General features: G+C 35.5%; 1 pseudogene; it reads right to left on the bottom strand.

Moving 5' to 3' along the window:
* Positions 1-10,480: 10,480 nt before the first annotated feature.
* On the bottom strand, positions 10,481-11,394 carry LOC147409855 (28 kDa ribonucleoprotein, chloroplastic pseudogene; annotated as a pseudogene).
* Between the last annotated feature and the right edge of the window lie 5,219 nt (positions 11,395-16,613).

Below are 16,613 nucleotides of genomic sequence, written 5' to 3'. Positions count from 1 at the left end.
TCCCTCAGATCTGGTGAACTGCTCCTTATACCGTACTCCTTAGTTCGTTCTATCTCCGGATCTGATTTCTGATCTCCGAGGTAAGATATCTCCTTCTTGGACTGGGTGCTTCAAATTTGTTGTAGATTTTTTAGGTGTTTTTGAGAGGTTTCTAGGTGTTTTTCAGGCTAAAATCGAAGTAGGGGTGTTAGGTAAGGAGTTGGGACTCCAAAATTAGGGTTTTGGAGAGGTTGTGGAGGCTTCAACACCTACTTTTCCTAAGTTTTTTCTTTGATACGAAAATAGGGTGCAGAGGCTCCTATTTATAAAGTTTTTAGGAGAATTAGGTTTGATTAGGGTTCTTTTAGGGTTTCAATTAGGGTTTAGACTTGGTCTCATGAGATTGACTTAGTCTTTAGGGTTTTAATTTAGGATTTTGACTTTAGTCTTATGAGATTGACTTGATTAGTTTAGATTAGGCTTTTGACTTTAGTCTTATGAGATTGACTTGATTAGTTTAGATTAGGATTTTAATTTAGGGTTTTGACTTTAGTCTTATGAGATTGACTTTAATACTTTGACTTTAGTCTTTCTTGGTTGGCTTTTAATATCTTGACTTTAGTCTTCCTTGATTGACTTTAAGGTTGACTTTAGTCTTACTTGATTGACTTTTTTTGGAGAACCCCCTTTTATTATATCTTTAATTCTTTGGGCCCCCAGATAGGGGTCCTTGAATAAATATCTTGGCAACCATCAACAATTTTGCCTGAAAGCCTGATTGATCGATTTTTAGTTTAAAATTTTTAAATTTATTTTATTAATGTTTCACTTTACATTATTTAATATTTTATTTATTAATTTCAAAATTTTAATTATTAAATTTGTGAAATTACCATTTTGCCCTCGGAGAGGATTTTTTACGTTTTAAATCATTTTTTAATATTCCAGGATGTTTTGGAATCAGTTTTTCGTAAGGAATTCAATGGGAGTATTGGTTTTTGTCACTTATGAAGTTTTTTGTATGAAATGGTCGTGAACTTTATGAGGGGCATTTTCGTAATTTTGTCAAATTTTGTGAAAATTGGCGAAATGATTTATTTGATTTCGATTTGTTATTTTATGTATTTGAATGAGTTTTCCTAATCGTAACGTAGGCTCTAAGGATGTTTTAGGGTTAGGGGTATTTTGGTAATTTGGTCATTTTTGAGTGATTTTTATCGCGAAGCTTCTTTTTGGTCTGCAAGATTATGATTTCTATATTTTTAGTGTCGTAATTTTCTAGCGTAGTGTGGTTTCTAAAATTTTGTCAATTCGATATACCTCATCCGGATTTCTGAAACATATCTAGTAACAAAATAAAGCAATGGAATAAACATCCATCATTGGGAATCATTGCGATCGGGTTGACGATTGATTAATCAGGCGAGTGCAAAAATGAGGTGTCTACAACGTGGCAATTCAAAAAAATTGAATTCTTTGATAAAATGTCGTCATTGAGCCAATTCACTAATGTTGTATACGTGGCATTGAAAATCGATTTCATATTATTCAAAATGTGGCCGAATTGATCTATTAATTTTTGGCGCCACGTAAACCTTATTAAATCGTGGGATTTATTTATGCAAAATTCGAGAATCCATGTAATTATTTTAGCCGTAGGATTTGTTTAGTAAATCCGATGCGATTTGATGATGATTAGATCTTAGTTTGACCTTTAGTCTTTGAATGTTGACCGTAGGACATATTTTAATCATAGTAGAGACTGATCATCTTGATCAGGCGGGTTCGGTGCCTAACACCTTTCGAAACCCGTAACCTGACCCCTTACCCATCTCTTTGATCCACAGACTGACCAATATCCATTTGGAGTTAATTTTGGTTCCTAGACCTAAACTAAGTGACGACTCCATATTCTTTAAAAATTTTCGAGATACGTAGATCGGATACCTAATCCGCTATTTAGCGGATGGTCAGGGGTCGAGACGATTTCAGTGGCGACTCTACTAGGGATAATTGAGGATCAAACTTGACCCAATCCAAGACTATCCTTAGGTTGATTTTTTCCTCGAGTCAACCCAGTTGACTCAATGAGACTCTTAGATTAGGCTAGATTTTGTCATTTATTTCATAGGCATGTGATTAGATATATTTAATTGTTTATCTATATTGATTGGATTGATAATTAGATGTATTTGATTTGTATGGTGGATATTTGCGAAAAACGCCCCGGACGCATTTTATCCCTTTGCACACACTCACGAGCATACATACGCATATTTGCATCATGTCATGTCCTTATAAACTCAGTAGTCAGATCTAAGCTAACCTGGTCCTTCGAGACACGGAGGACGTCCGTGAACGCTACAACTTCAGTACAGTACCTTCGAGTATATCAAACTGGGGCACCACACACTGCTTGACCAGGTAATACTAGGATAATATATCGATGTTTCGCGCTGAAGTGACCTAAATTTTGTCCTAACCTAGCCTCAATCATATAGAAAGTCTAGAACTTAGGTGCGTTTTTATTAGGCCATGACTCGAATCGACCATAAGTGCTCCCGGGTTGCCTTTCTTTAATCTAACCAAAAGGTAAGTGGGTGGACCGGTCCACATCGCTTAAATTGAACCCGTAATACCGGTCCAACCCAATAATATAACTGACGAGACATACCGATCAATGTCTATTTAAACCAGTTAGCCCAATTGGTAAATAGATCTCATTGATCAAAACATGGACCAATTAGACTAATTAACTTAAAAATAGTAGATAAAGTGATTCAAGTAGAATTTTCAGATCCATTGGGTCGAATCGGCCCAAACTCAAATGGGTACAAAGTCCCAATAATTTTTATTGGCCAATTTAATTTAATGGACTGAATATTTTGTAATCAACAAAGTTGGGATTAGTAGAAAACATATTAAGGGTTGTATCGACTAGCACAACCTAGATCTTACTCTTGGAAGGTCATTGAAAGCGCCCTCGATTCGCGGGGTGCGTGGATCCGCTTTTGACCCTTGAGGTTTGGGGGTCGCCACCTAGTTATTACGGTCTACGAACCGAATGTAAACTCGAAATGGATAAAAACAACTAATCTACTAAAGAAAAATTGAATCTGGAGATCACATTACGAAGTTAGAAGGTGTTAGGCACCAACCCCGACCGGTCAATGCCGGTCTCTACATATCCCAAATAAGATTATATTGCTAACAAAAAACCTAGATAAAAAAAATAAAAGAAATTTTACCTTCGAATGCAACGATTCTATTCCAGATCTGATAAAACGCTCTCTTGTACCGTACTCCTTACTCCGTTTTATCTCTGGATATGATTTTTGATCTCCAAGGTAAGGTATCTCTTTCTTAGATCTGGATTTTTTGAATTTGTTATAGATTTTGGGGTGTTTTTGAAGGGCTTCTAGGTGTTTTCAAGCTAAAATCGAAGTATGGGTGTTAGGTAAGGAGTTAGGACTAAAAAACTAGGGATTTATGGGAGGCTGGAGGGGGACTTTTTGACCTACTTCTCTTAGGATTTATGATTTGATACGAAAATAGGGTGTGAGGACCCCTATTTATAGATTTTTTTAAGGGTTGATTTAGATAGAATTAGTGTTTAATTAGAATTCTTTTAGTTAGAGTTGTATTTCAGTTAGAATTGTTTTAGGTAGAGTTGTATTTTAATTAGAATTGTTTTAGGTACAGTTGTATTTTAGTTAGAATTCTATTAAATAGAGTTATTATTTAATTAGAACTTTATTAGGGTTTTGACTTTTGGTCTTATTTGATTGACTTTAAGATTTTGACTTTAGTCTTAATTGATTGACTTTAATATCTTGACTTTAGTCTTAATTAATTGACTTTAATTTTTTGACTTTAGTCTTACTTAGATGACTTTATTTTTTTGAATTTAGTCTTGCTTGATTGACTTTAATTTTTTGAAGAACCCCCCTCTATTATATCTTTAATTCTTTGGACAATGGAGGGGTCCTTAAAGAAAAATCTTGGCAACCCTCAACAATTTTGCCTGAGAGCCTAATTGATCGATTTTTTTACTTCAAATTTTTAAATTAATTTTTATTAATATTTCACTTTAATTATTTAATATTTTATTTATTAATTTCAAAAATTTTAATTATTAAAATTGTGAAATTACCATTTTGCCCTCGGAGAGGACTTTTTGCATTTTAAGTTGGTTTTTTATGTTCCAGGATGTTTTAGAATCGATTTTTCGTAAGGAATTCAATGAAAATATTGGTTTGTGTCATTTATAAAAAAATTTGTGTGAAATGATCGTGAACTTTATGAGGGGCATTTTTGTAATTTTGTCAAATTTTATAAAAATTGGCGAAATGATTTATTTGGTTTCGATTTGTTGTTTTATGTGTTTGAATAAGTTTTTCTAAGCGTAACGTAGGCTCTAGGGATGTTTCAAGGTTAGGGGTATTTTGGTAATTTGATCATTTTTTGGTGATTTTTATCGTGAAGCTTCTTTTTGTTTGCAAGATGATGCTTTCTATGTTTCTGAGGTCATATTTTTCTAGCGTAGCATGGTTTCTACAATTTTGTTAGTTCGAGATACCTCATCTGGATTTTTGAAACATATCTATTAACAAATAAAGCATTGGAATAATCATCCATCATTGGGAACTGTTGAAATTAGATTGACGAGTTGATTAATCAGACGAATGCAAAAATGAGGTGTCTACAGATGCCCCTCTTTAACAGAGGGTTGAAGCAAACTAGATAGCAAATCTATTTTGGTAGATAGTGCGATATTCAAATGCCAAAGTTAGTGACAGTTCATTTTGCAGTCTGATTTAGCATTTCGTCAGGGTGTTCGGATCCTTGAGGGTAGAGCTCTCCCCAAATTTAAAAAAATGTCAGGTCCTTGAGCGCGAGCTCTTACTGGCAGTGTCAGATCCTTGAATTTTAGAAAATTCTCCTTGACTGATGTAACAACTGTGCAAGTGTGTGACTTAAAATTTGTGATAAATTTCAAAGAGTTTAAGATGGAACTGAGTAAAATCTGAGCATAAAATGAATATAAATTGAGCATAAACTGAGCATAAATTGAGCATAACTGAGCATAATCTGAGCATAAACTAAGCATAACTGAACATAATTTGAGCATAAACTGAGCATAATTCAGAGAAAACCCTCGGCAATAACTGAGCAAAATCCAAGATAATCATTGGCGGCAACTGAGCAAAATCCAAGTTAACCCTTGGCGGCATCTGAGCAAAATCCAAGATAACCCTTAGCGGCATCTGAGCAAAATCCAAGATAACCCTTAGCAGCATCTGAATAAAATCCAAGATAACCCTTGGCGGCATCTGAGCAAAATCCAAGGTGGCAACTGAACAAAATCCAAGATAACCCTTGGCGACATCTGAGCAAAATTGGTTGAGGAATGAATGAATTTTGGAAAAGAAAGAATGAATCTGGAGAAGAATGATTAAAATAAATCTGGAGAAGATTGAAAATGAATCTAAAGAATAACGATAGAATCGGGTAACGAATGAATAAGTCTAGAAGAGAATGATCGAATCTAAGAATAAATAGATCTGGAAAAGAATCTGGGAACAAAAGAATGTCATATCTCCTACTCTAGGTAAATAAGTTATTCTCTACGCAAAAATCAAAATATGAGATCAAGAATGCTTTTGTTTGACACTCAAAGGTTTTATCAAAAAGTTTTATGAATTTAAAACCTGAGTTTTTATGTCTTTTGAACCTCAAGGGTTTTTCGAGAAACTGTTATCAAGAGGGTAACCTTAAATTTGGAGTTCCCATTATCTTTTAGGATTAACATTGCTTAAAAACAAAAGGCCTCTAGTTTGACAATAAACATGGCATTGGAGATAATTGAATACATCGTGTAAAAATTAAAAAAATGCCCCTAGTATAAAGGGGGAAACTACATGTTTAGAGTAAAAATAAAATGCCCATTGTATGAAGGTTTGAAATATTTGATTACCACAAGCGCAATAATGATCCAACTTTTAATTTTGATTAATTTTATTAAAGATTTTGAGTCAGGCTCAAGAAAACAAGATATTTCTTTTAGAGACTCATCATGGAATTCACCCTTCTCCCTTTGATTCACTTAGGAAAGCAAACTTTTTTTAGATCAATCGTAGACAAGATACTTGTGGCTTCTGAGTCTGTGTCTGGTTTAAGTTAAGTATTGAACTTGATTATTCGGACTTCTGATATTTCAGCTTGGACTACTCTAGCTTCTCTTCTATTTTTCTTTTTACCTAGATCGCTTTTTTAGGTTTTCAATCTAGCGAGTTTGCTTTATTTTTTGCCTAAATCGCCTTTTTAGGTTTTCAATCTAGCGAGTTTTCTTTTTTCTTTGATCTGATTGTTGCCAAAGTTGTCCTTTTAGATTTTCAACCTTGCAAGTTTGCCTTAATTTTTGCCTAGGTCGCCCTTTTTGGGTTTTCAACCTAGCAAGCCTTTTTTTTCTTTTCTCCCTTATGGAATGGCTGTCTAATCATACTTTACTATCTTCCTTGACTTTTCGCACGGTACATAGGAGGACTTTTATAGGTAAGCTTAGGACTGGGTATAAAAAGAAAGGGATTTTGAGGCTCAAAAATCCGAATGCCCCTTGTGTGGCATTTATTTTATTTTGCCTTGAATTTTCTTCCCCATTTTGAAGATAATTCTTTTTTTTTTTTTGAATTTTTTTCTTTTTAGATTTTTTCTTTGTCAAGGAATCTATTTTTTTATTTTGATATGATCGGGCCTGAAGTAACTTCTCAGGTTGCCTATGTACTCCAGAATTTTGGGATCAGACCAAGACGTAGTTCGAATTTTTCCCTCCCCTGGGTTAGGTGATCGGGCTAAGAAATAAAAAATGTTTTTTTTTAACTTTATTTTGTTGAAAAAGGCTGCAAAGGGCTGAGAAAGGAGATATTGAACTTTTGAACTGGGTAATAGGAGGATTGATTCGGCCAAAAATGGCCTCCTAAATGTAGTACCGGTTGATTTGGTCAAGGTTGGTTGGTTCTGGTAATTCGATTCCATCATGATCTTGAAGCCTGACAGCTTTTCATGATAATATTTCCTTGACGATGAACGGACCCCCCCAATTTGGTTTGAACTTCACTCTAGGGTTAAAGATAGGTGTCCGATTCTCGTTGAGTATTAAATCCCCGACTTGTAAGTGACGGGCCTTGATCTTTTTGTCAAACGCACGAGCAACTCTTCTTTGATAAACTTGCACGTGATACAAAGCTCTTTGTCTTTTTTCTTCAATCAAACTTAATTTTTCATACCGTTGATGAAGCCAATCTGCTTCTGACAACTGACTTTCTTTGAAGGCCTTGAGATACGGGATTTCCATTTTAACTAGTAAGATTACTTTTATATCATACACTAAAAAGTAGGGAATAGCTCTAGTGGAAGACTGTATTGAAGTATGATGTACACCTAGTGTGAATGGTAACTTCTCTAACTAATCTTGGTGTGATTGACACATTTCCTTGATGATTGTTTTGAGATATTTTATTGGCTGCTTCAACCTTTCCATTAATCTGAGGACGGTAGAGAGATAATGTGATGTCGAATCTCAAACTTTGAACACAAAGTGATAACCTAAGCTTTGATGTATGACCCATTATCAGAGATCAATACCACTTCAACTGTTTCATTAATCTGATAATGGTAATCTATTGTGGGAGCTCTATCATGTTGAGAAGTCTAGTACTGATACATTTTGTAAGATCTTCTTTGATCTCATTTTATCAATTCAATATCTAATTCGTGTCAGACAACAGCCAAGCTTGCACCTAACATATCCTCATAGGCCCATGCAAACAAGTCTTTTGAAATTTCTGAGAAAATTCATTATCTCCTTGTGTTCCTCTAGGGATAGGATGGTTTCTATTTGAATCTCTTTAGGAATTATTTTCTATTCTGAGGTCAATGACCTTTGCTTTCTTGAGCCCGACTCTTATCTTCTTGTTCAGGAGAAAAATATATCCTTGAAGCTAGATTATTAGTTAATTCGTTAATGCACTCGAGGTATTCAAAAATTTTCTTTATCCAATCAAATTCAGAAGGGGCGACAGACACCTCTATAAACTCAATAAACTAACTCGACTCAACAGGAAAAGAGTAGACTCAATTTAAAGAAGACATGACCTTGCTGAAAAAAAGGACTCGAGCTAATCCAAATGACTCATGAAAACTACCCACACCAGGCTTGATTAGGACTGAGGACTGAGACATTGCTTGCAATCGACAGGGTTAAGGCACTGTGATCTTCAGGGAACAACTGGAAAATGTTGAGATATTCTAAAGGATTGATTTGGCGTTGACGTTCGTTCCAACTGAACGGACTAGTAACCCTAGCTAGACGATGGACGATTGGGCTTAGGTACAATGATAACCCTTAAACCTCATTGAAGGTGAATTTAACCAGTTTCAGTATTACCCCCTTAATAACATTTTAATGAATCTTGAGATTTTATTGAATTTTGTGCGCCAATCCATTAAATAATTCATCCATTCAATGATTATTCAAAAGGAAAATAATTTTATTATTGAAAAATAATGTTTTTATTTAATAATAATTTTCACAAACATATTTCAATAATTTTTCATGCAAAAATAAATCTTTTGTTTTTTGAAAAATATTTTTCTTCCTTTTCTTTTTTTTTGGAAAACATTTTCTTTTAGAAATTTTTTTTTGAAAAGCATTTCCTTTTGGAAAATCTTATTCTTCTGGAAAACATTTTACTTTTGAAAAAGCATTTCTCTTTTGGAAAATATTTTACTTTGAATTCCATTTTGATTCAAATGGATCAGCCCATAATGATCATTGGATCGAGATGGACTGGGTCATTATGAATCATTGCCAAGTTTAAAATGGATTTTTATTGGGTCAGTGCACCCATTTTAATCAGGTAAAACAAAAAAATTTTAATCATTGAGGATAACCATACATTCTGATTCTGATATCATCATTCACATACATTCATCACTCACAAGGTCCCATTCAATAAACAACCCGGGAACACCCAATAAGTTTGAGTCGTGACCTATAGGGGAGGTTTCTAGACTCTAAGCTTACTACGTGCAATGCATTTTTATCTGGCCACCCTTACCCAAGCACACCTATATACCTCTCAAGCATACTTAATCAGACGGTACGTGGTGACTTGGTTTGATATACCGTGTAGGTAATAATCTAAAACTTCAACTCACTTCTCTGAAGTCAAAAACAGCCAGTTTGATCCTCAGTTGAGAGGTGGCGCACAATGTTGAGCAAGGGTCCACTTAAATACCTCTCGTCTAGAATAGACGTAATCTATCCCTCTTGTACAGTAGGGTACAGTAGGGCAGGATCTCACTTAGGCACTGATTTTCACCAAGAAGTGCAATTGATGTACTTGGATTATCTTTGATATACCTACGGGTACGAGTCAAGAGTTGTAGCTTTCATAAATGGTTTGGCATCCCACGAGGGGACCGACCACGTACTACGTTAGCAAAGGGACATGTGATTGTGTGGCTTATAATAGGTCAAAGGCTTAGGTCGCTCCAGCCTGGGTGCATTGATATACCTTTCAGAGTCACTTGATCAGACGGTACTGATGCCCCAATTTGATATTCCCTAAGGTACATGACTGGAGTTGTGGTTTTCATAAATGACATCGCATTTCGAAGAGACCGTGCCATGCACTAGTGCCACGTTGGCTATATGGGACATGCAACGTGCAATGCAATAATATAAACGTGCTAGTAGTGTGTGCAATATAGGGTGGGGTGTGCTCGGGGCCTTTTTCAAACAAATGGGCCATATCAGATCATTAATGGACCACAATCATAGTGAATACAATCATCAAAAGATTATCAAGATCAAAGTCATGGCATGCAAATCAAGAGGAATTAAAATCAACTAATCCATCAAGACCAATCAATTAATTAAAACCAGTCAATCAATATGTTAGAGGTAAGGTTCCATCAATCAAGATATCAAAAGGGTATCATCATATCAATCGGGTATCAAAAGGGAAATCATGCACCCTAATCTAACACATAACCTATTCAAACATGGACTCATCGAGTTAACTCATCTCATAGCATTCAATCCTCATATAACATGGAAACAATATCATCAAAAAATTGCATGAAACCAATAAATTCAAACGAGTTGACTCGACTCATTACGTAGCAACAAATTATGATAAAATCACACCAAGAAAAGAGAGAATATATTAACGCAAGTAGCACATAATGAGCACCGCACATGATCTAAGATGAATTCAACTGAGTTGACTCACCAAAGAAAATTCACCCCGATAATTAATTTTGAAATTCAATCCAACTTTTTTTTATTAAAAACAAAAGAGTTTTTTTTTTTTAATCCGTGACTTTTAAATTTTAAAGAAAACCAATTGAAAATATTCTTATTGGGGTTGGTAAAAATCAAGCTGAATAATTTGAACGTACTCAATTTCCAACCTAAAATTAAATACTACCAGACTTAACCAAAAAGAAAAAAACTTTGATGCGTCATGCAGAGGAAAGGGAATAGGTAGCAGCTCACCACTCTGATTGTCCTCCCATCCAAACTCTGTCCGTTTAGAGTAGCGAGGGCATCATCCAATTTAGTCTGTGAGGACATTGTTACAAAGTTAAACCCACATGGACATCTAGACTCCCGATCATAAACAAACCTGGCATCAACAACCTACCATGTTCACTGAACACCTATTCAAGGCGAGTATCATCTACTTGCCATGGCAGGTTCCTGACATAGATTCTGAAAGAAGCCTCAAACATTCGAGGGGTACACTCTAGTCGAGACCCCCTTGGAGCCGCTTTGTTTACTGTCAAACGTCTGCCATTTACATCATAACGATGGAACATCTCCACAACTCTCTCAGCCTCTTCAACACTACTCATTGTGACAAACCCAAAACCACAACTTTGATCAATCACCCTATTGTAAATTACCTCAACAATTTCGGCTTGATCGAAGAGCTGAGCCAAGTTCTCCCTATCCATGTCATATGGTATATCACCCACACATAGTTGGGCTTCTTCTGGCGGCTCTGGATAAGAATCTTCACCGCACTCTTCCACAAACCTATCACCACCGCTATCTTCAATAGCAATGGTTATACTCTTTTCAGTTTTCTCACCTTCTTGATTTTTCCATTTAAACCCATTTTCTTTAACTTCTTTTTCTTCCCCTTGCTGAGCCCAATCAGAGGTGGTCACAACCAAAGCGATTAAATTCTATGAAGAATTCTTATTTTTTATAGAAACCCATAAAGGAAAAGAAGAAGAAGGAGAGATTTGAATGAGCTTTATGGGTTTTGAAGGAAGAGAAATAAAAGGGTATGAGGTTTTGGTGCAGAGGGTTGGTAAAGAAGTTAGACATCCATCTGCCATGGATAAAGGCATTAAGAGTGGTTACAAAAGACATGGTGGGCTGTAGCAGAGAGAAAGGATTTTTTTTTATACCAAGCCTAAGCTGCACCGCAGCACCAAAGGTTATCTTTTTATTCATGGAAGAAAGATAAAAACAATCTTTTTTTTTATACGCTCCTTTACCGCACACAGCAACTCTCTTTGAATTTTTTTCTTTAAAAGAATCTAATCTGAATTCAAAGATTCATCTTTTGAAAACCTTCTGTCAGCCAAACCACTTCACAATTTTGATTGATTGGATTGTTTCAGCTTGTTATTCTTTACGAATTGAAAAATATTGATTTCACAATCAATCCACTATTAGAATAGAATTTTTCAAGATCAAATGTGGAGTTTGAAGGTTTGTGGGTGACGGTGGCGCAAAGGGTGTTGAGTTGATGAAGGAGATGGTAGAGAGAGAGAAAGAGAGATGAAAGAGGGATGTCTCTCTCTGTGCTATTTTCTTTCTTCTTTCATTGGAGAAGAAGATATAAAGGAAAAAAAATTTGACTTTTACTCTTGGCACACCACTTACAAAAAAGGTTAGTTGTTGCTATTTGCCAACAGCACGCCCAAAACTAAATTTTTTTTATTTTTGTTCTTTTTTTTTCTTGCTATTAGCATAACTTGCCTTCTTAAAAGAACTTAACGCATAAAAAAAACAAATTAAATTAAAAAAAAAACTTTTGCAACCCCAAAAATAGATCGACATTTACCTCAAAAAAATAATAAAAAGGTAAAAGATCCCCTTTTTCAGTATTCCATCCTCAATAATCATCCGTTTTGAAATCTCGCATTATTTAGGATCTTTACAAATAACCTTTGGTTGAATCATAGAAAATCACATGCCAAATCAAGGGATTCAAAATCGACTTGAATGGTATTAATAGAAGATAATACAGACCCAATAATCCAAATAATACAAATGGGTCATTCCCCATGTCATTAACCTTCGATATCCTGTATTATTTAGGGTCATTAACCCCAAATTGGACCATAACAAATATGTGCCAAAAAAGATCAACCTCACAATCAATGATCAACAATAGAGCCAAAAGAATTATAAAAATCAGAATAAATAAAAATAAATAACTAAAAAAAATAAAAAATAAGTCCTATTGGCAATGTTTCCCATACTTGGGGTATTTCAAGTCTGATCATCAAGGTCCCCAGTGGAGTCGCCACTGAAAGCGCCCTCGATCCGCGGGGTGCGCGGATCCGCTTTTGACCCTTGAGGTTTGGGAGTCGCCACCTAGTTATTACGATCTATGAACCGAATATAAACTCGAAACGGATAAAAACAACTAATCTACTAAAGAAAAACTAAATCTGAGGATCACATTACGGAGTTAGAAGGTGTTAGGCACCAACCCCGCCCGACCAATGCCGATCTCTACTTATTCCCAAATAAGACTACATTGCTAATAAAAAACTTAGATAAAAAAATAAAAGAAATTTTACCTTCGAACGCAATGATTCTACTCCCTTAGATCTGATAAAATCGCTCCTTGTACTGTACTCCTTACTCCATTCTGTCTATGGATATGATTTCTGATCTCCGAGGCAAGGTATCTCTTTCTTAGATCTGGATTCTTCAAATTTATTATGGATTTTGGAGTGTTTTTGAAGGGCTTCTAGGTGTTTTTAAGCTAAAATCGAAGTATGGGTGTTAGGTAAGGAGTTAGGGCTTCAAAACTAGGATTTATGGGAGGCTAGGGGGACTTTTTGACCTACTTCTCTTAGGATTTATGATTTGATACGAAAATAGGGTGTGAGTACCCCTATTTATAAATTTTTTTAAGGGTTGATTTTGATAGAATTAATGTTTAATTAGAATTCTTTTAGTTAAAGTTGTATTTCAGTTAGAATTGTTTTAGGTAGAGTTGTATTTTAATTAGAATTGTTTTAGGTACAGTTGTATTTTAGTTAGAATTCTATTAAATAGAGTTATTATTTAATTAGAACTCTATTAGGATTTTAACTTTTGGTCTTATTTGATTGACGTTAAGATTTTGACTTTAGTCTTAATTGATTGACTTTAATATCTTGACTTTAGTCTTACTTAATTGACTTTAATTTTTTGACTTTATTCTTACTTAAATGAATTTAATTTTTTGACTTTAGTCTTGCTTGATTGACTTTAAATTTTTGGAAAACCCCCTTTATTGTATCTTTAATTCTTTGGACAATGGAGGAGTCTTTGAAGAAATATCTTGGCAACCCTTAACAAATTTTGCCTGAGAGCCTAATTGATCGATTTTTTTGCTTCAAATTTTAAAATTAATTTTATTAATATTTCACTTTAATTATTTAATATTTTATTTATTAATTTCAGAATTTTGAATTATTGAAATTGTGAAATTACCGTTTTACCTTCGGAGAGGACTTTTCGCATTTTAAGTCGATTTTTTATGTTCCAGGATGTTTTAGAATCGATTTTTCGTAAGGAATTCAATGAAAATATTGGTTTGTATCATTTATGAAATTTTTTTGTGTGAAATGATCGTGAACTTTATGAGGGGCATTTTTGTAATTTTGTCAAATTTTATAAAAATTGGCGAAATGATTTATTTGGTTTCGATTTGTTCTTTTATGTCTTTGAATAAGTTTTTCTAAGCGTAACGTAGGCTCTAGGGATGTTTCAAGGTTAGGGGTATTTTGGTAATTTGGTCATTTTTTAGTGATTTTTATTGTGAAGCTTCTTTTTGTTTGCAAGATGATGATTTATATGTTTCTGAGGTCAATTTTTCTAACGTAACATGGTTTCTACAGTTTTATTAGTTCGAGATATCTCATCTGGATTTCTGAAACATATCTAATAACAAATAAAGCATTGGAATAATCATCCATCATTAGGAACCGTTGAAATCAGATTGACGAGTTGATTAATCAGGTGAATGCAAAAATGGGGTGTCTACAGTCATACAACCTTTAATCATGGTCAAATTTTCTACGATTCCTGATCAATTGACAAATCATCTTTATGCAACTTCTTGCTCAATGTGTCATCAGTTAAAGACTTTGAATCTAGGGGGTTAATTTACTAAATGTTATCAAGAGGGACCTTTAATTCTAATCGCTAAAACCTATCCTCGGGTCAGTAACAAATAATCCACCATTAATGGGGTTTCAAGATACTATTGCGCCTAAACTTAAGTGTCTGCCACCTAGTTGGAGTCAAAAAGTCAAGTCGTTTGAAAAGAACTTCAGCACCAAGTGAACCATCAAAAATGACTTTTGAATCTGAACTCGCGGAAATTCATAAGATCCTGGCAGTCTTTGCAATGGATTACCACATAAAGAACAAGGTAGAAATACTAGAACAGATATCTGAGTCAACAAGAGACCATCCTGACGATCAAAGAGGCAAGGGACCAGAAGGTAGCACTGCTAAGAATCTGGATGAGGTTTATGAACTTGATGGAAATGAAGAATATTATAATGAGAATCTGATGTTAGCCAACAGAATGACTCAGTTGGAAACAGTCGTGAAAAACATAAAATGGATTTGATGAAATCGCGACAGGAATAAAGGTTTTGAATCAAATCCCTAAGATCCGTCTGCCTGAGAAGTTTGTCATGCTAGAAATGAAAAAATTCAATGGAGTAGGCTACGTAAAAACGCATCTCAAGATATATGTCACCAACATGCGCATAAAGGGTCTCAGTGACGTACAGATGACATTATTGTTCAAGCGTACTCTATCAGGATCAACGCTACGATGGTTAATGTCCCAAGATTCAGCTGCAATAGGGACATGGGAAAATATGTCTAAGATGTTCTGGCACCAGTACAAGTACAACACTGAAATCGAAATTTCTCGAAGGGATTTGGAATCCACTAAGCAGAAGAATGGGGAAACATTTACTGATTTTATTAGCCATTGGAGGGCTAAGGCTGCACAGATGTGGGATAGACCATCAGAAAAGGAACAAGTGGAAATCATCTTGAAAAATCTCTCACAGGGGTATGCTCAGCATTTAGTTGCCCAGTATCTCCCTACATTTGAATCCCTTTTACAAGTTGGAAGCCAACTTGAGGATGTTTTTGCCTCTAGGATCCTTTCCAACTCTTCTGCCAAAAAACCCTTCACTAATTCCAAACCCAACGTCAACCATGCCTATATAACCAATACTTCCACCACCTCAGTTCAACCCCCAGCTCGAACCAATAATCAAGCAAATTCAGGTAGAACCCCCCCCCCTCGACAGTTCACCAATCTAAGGATGACCCTCACTGTAGCCTTTCAGAAACTATTGAAAAAATGGCTCCTCACCCTTCTCCAGCCTCAACCTTTGCCAAATCCCCTACCAACTTCATATAACCCTAACGTCTTTTGCGAATTCCATCAAAGCCCTGGTCATCATACTGACCGTTGCATCTCTCTCCGCCATGCCATCCAAAATCTCATTGATGATAAAAAAAAAAGTCATAATTCCTACCCGAACACCACCAAATGTCAATTCCAATCCACTACCTGCATATCAACCTCCACCAACATTAAATATGGTCTCAAACACCCAACTACCATTCGACCAAGTCTCTCTCATCCACCCAATCTACGCCAAACCACCCAGTTATCCTCTTGTTGGAATAGCTTTCAATGATGAAGTCTATGCCACAAGCTATGAGCCATTTGATCTAACTGAAGATGAATCATACTGTCTATCCCCACCTCGCTATGATAGCCCATCATATACTAGCCACCTCTTGGCACAAATGATCTCGAAAAGCCCATTATTTGTAATAGATGAAGATCCTTACCTATTAATCGAAGAAGACGAGCCATTTCCACTCTCTTGTGATGAAGTCAAGCACATGACACGAGGAGGAAGAGTCTTTAAGCCACCGGAACTCAGTGTTGACAATCCAGTGGCCTTGGCAAGGAAGAAAAAAGTAGATCCCATCACAGAAACCATTGAAGAGGATGTTGTTGTAGTCAAACAGCTAAAAAAGGCAAACACCAACATTTCAGTTTGGGGTTTGTTTATGGCCTCCACAACTCATAGGGAAGTTATTTTTAAAGCATTAAGCACAGCCCAAGTTTCCCTCGACACATCTCCGGATCAACTAGCCAGTATAGTAGGGGCAACCTATGCTGAAAATAGTCTATCCTTCTCAGACTTAGATCTCCCGAAAGAAGGGTCAAAACATACAAAGCCACTGCATATCACCATTGACTGCAATGGAATGAGATTCC

Source organism: Akebia trifoliata, chromosome 2 (genome assembly GCF_017979445.1).
Source record: "Akebia trifoliata isolate Shusen 1 chromosome 2, ASM1797944v1, whole genome shotgun sequence".
In the NCBI taxonomy this organism is placed as follows: domain Eukaryota; kingdom Viridiplantae; phylum Streptophyta; class Magnoliopsida; order Ranunculales; family Lardizabalaceae; genus Akebia; species Akebia trifoliata.
Note: the sequence above shows the minus strand (reverse complement) of the source record. Positions and strands in the feature narration are given on the sequence as shown.